This window comes from Macaca nemestrina, chromosome 6 (genome assembly GCF_043159975.1).
Source record: "Macaca nemestrina isolate mMacNem1 chromosome 6, mMacNem.hap1, whole genome shotgun sequence".
Classification (NCBI taxonomy): domain Eukaryota; kingdom Metazoa; phylum Chordata; class Mammalia; order Primates; family Cercopithecidae; genus Macaca; species Macaca nemestrina.
In genome coordinates this window covers 22,460,584-22,463,318 of record NC_092130.1, presented here as the reverse complement: position 1 = coordinate 22,463,318, position 2,735 = coordinate 22,460,584, and the positions used below count along the sequence as shown (strand labels likewise).

General features: G+C 48.3%; 1 pseudogene; it reads right to left on the bottom strand.

Moving 5' to 3' along the window:
* Positions 1 to 471: 471 nt before the first annotated feature.
* Positions 472 to 822, bottom strand: LOC105482618 (large ribosomal subunit protein P2 pseudogene; annotated as a pseudogene).
* Between the last annotated feature and the right edge of the window lie 1,913 nt (positions 823 to 2,735).

Below are 2,735 nucleotides of genomic sequence, written 5' to 3'. Positions count from 1 at the left end.
AATGAATACTTTTTGAGCAAGATTGTGTTAACCAGGTGCTGTGTAACATATGAAAGAGGAAAAGGCACAGTTTATGACTGTGAAGAAGAAGCAGGTTGTATTTCCATTGAGAGATGCTTGCCAATAACAGCTGGCATGTTCCCAGGGCCTAGTCAGGGTGCAGATGATAAGCAAGAAAAGAAATCGGTAGCATGGGCAGGGCAGCTGTCCAGGAAGCCTTTTTTTTTTTTTTTTTTTTTTTTTTTTTTTTTGAGACGGAGTCTCCCTCTGTCTCCCAGGCTAGAGTGCAATGGCGCGATCTCAGCTCACTGCAACCTCCGCCTCCCAGGTTCAAGCGATTCTCCCCACTCAGCCTCCTGAGTAGCTGGGATTACAGGCACCTGATATATGCTGGGCTAATTTTTTTTTTTTTTTTTTTTTTTTTTAACTTGAGAGATGTGTAAGAGGCTTTATTTGGAGGGGAGCAGGAATTTAATCAATGAGGCCAAATCCCATGTCTTTGTCTGACTCTTCAGACTCCTCCTTCTTCTCATGTTTCTCCTCTGCTGCAGTGGGAGTGGAATCAGCAGCGGCGGCTTTAGAGCCTGGGGCAGCAGAGACGGCTACAGCCCCACTGGCAGGTACACTGGCAAGCTTGCCAACACTCTGGGCAATGACGTCTTCAATGTTTTTTCCATTCAGCTCACTAATAACCTTGCTGAGCTGGTCGTTGTCCATCTCGATGCCCACGCTGTTCAGGATCTTCTTGATGTCCTTGTTGCTGGGGGAGGGGTTACCCCCCCCCCCGAGGGCAGCCAGCAAGTAGGAGGCAATGTATTGCATTGCGGCGGCGGTGGAGAGGCCTCATGCGTGCGACCTCGGCGGTGGTCAGGGAGGAAAAGCAATATTTGTATTTTTAGTAGAAATGGGGTTTCACCATGTTGGCCAGGCTGGTCTCGAACTCCTGACCTAAGGTGATCTGCCCACCTTGGCCTCCTGAAGTGCTGGGATTACAGGTGTGAGCCACCCAGCCAGGCCCAGGGAGCCTTTATTTTTATTTTTATTTTTATTTTTTTTCTGAGACGGAGCTTTGCTCTGTTGCCCAGGCTGGAGTGCAATGGCGCAATCTCGGCTCACTGTAACCTCCGCCTCCCCGGGTTCAAGCAATTCTACTGCCTCAGCCTCCTGAATAGCTGGGACTACAGTCACGCGCCACCACACCCGGCTAACTTTTGTATTTTTAGTAGAGACGGGGTTTCACTATGTTGCCCAGGCTGGTCTCGAACTCCTGACCTCGTGATCTGCCCGCCTTGGCCTCCCAAAGTGCTGGGATTACAGGCGTGAGCCACAGCGCTAGGCAGGAAGCCTTTTTAAAGGAGACAAGATGGAAGAGTTTAGGGTGGGAGTAAATAAAGCTGGCTGGAGACATGCCAGTGCCTCTGAGAACTAGCAATTTGGTGCTCAGAGTAGGTTAATAATGTGGTGATACTCTAAATTGATAGTCCTTAGATACTTGTCACTGTTAGTTTAGAGAAGTGGTACAAGCATGGGGAAGGATGAAGGAGGAGGCTAGCTTTTGTCAACCTTTAGTTTCTCTTTTATTATTCCCAATTATTCATTTAATTTTTTAAGAGACAGAGTCTCATGCTGTCACCCAGGCTAGAGTGCATTGGGTAAACTCAAGCTCTTGGGATCAAGCAGTCCTCAGGTTCCCAAGTAGCTATGACTACTGGCATGAGTCACTATTTCCAGCTAATTTTAAAATTTTTGTAGAGATGGGGGTCTCACAATGTTTCCGGGGCTGGTCTCAAACTCCTGGCCTCAAGCGATCCTCCCGCCTCAGCCTCTCGAAGTATTGGGATTGCAGGTGTGAGCCACTGCTTCTGGCCTCCAATAACGTATTATTGTTCCACTCTCCAAAAAAAAAAGTTCATCAGACAAGCAGCTTAGTGACTCTGTGTTGGTACTGGACCTGCTCCTTGAGGCAACTCTTCTTCCTCACTCCTTCTGCAACCACTTTATTCCATATTTAATTTAATTCTGTACAGAGCTTTCCCTGAGACAAGTTCTCCACTTCCTCATGTTTGTCAGTGTATTTCAGGGTCCCTTACAGATTAGTGTTCCCATTGATTGCCCAACAAGGCCCCTTCCTAACCCAGCTTTAACCCTCTTAGGATGCTGTTGACATATATGTTGTGACTAAAATGTTTTTTTTTTTTTTTTTTTTTTTTTTGAGACGGAGTCTCGCTCTGCCGCCCAGGCTGGAGTGCAGTGGCCAGATCTCAGCTCACTGCAAGCTCCGCCTCCCGGGTTTACGCCATTCTCCTGCCTCAGCCTCCCCAGTAGCTGGGACTACAGGCGCCCGCCACCTCGCCCGGCTAGTTTTTTTTTTTGTATTTTTTAGTAGAGACGGGGTTTCACCATGTTAGCCAGGATGGTCTCGATCTCCCGACCTCGTGATCCGCCCGTCTCGGCCTCCCAAAGTGCTGGGATTACAGGCTTGAGCCACCGCGCCCGGCCTGACTAAAATGTTTTTATGTATAATTTACTCTTTGTAAGGGACCTTATCACATATTCTGTTCTATGAGGGGCCACCTCTGGTGGTGGCGGAAGAAGCGGGACATAGTCATGCCCTGGAAGAAGCGTTAGGTTGGGCAGCAGGAGGCTGCTTTTGAGCTGTGGCTTTACAACTAACTTGCTGTATGTTCCCGTGTTAAGTCACAGTCTCGACCTGGCCCTTCATTTCTTCTTCTAAA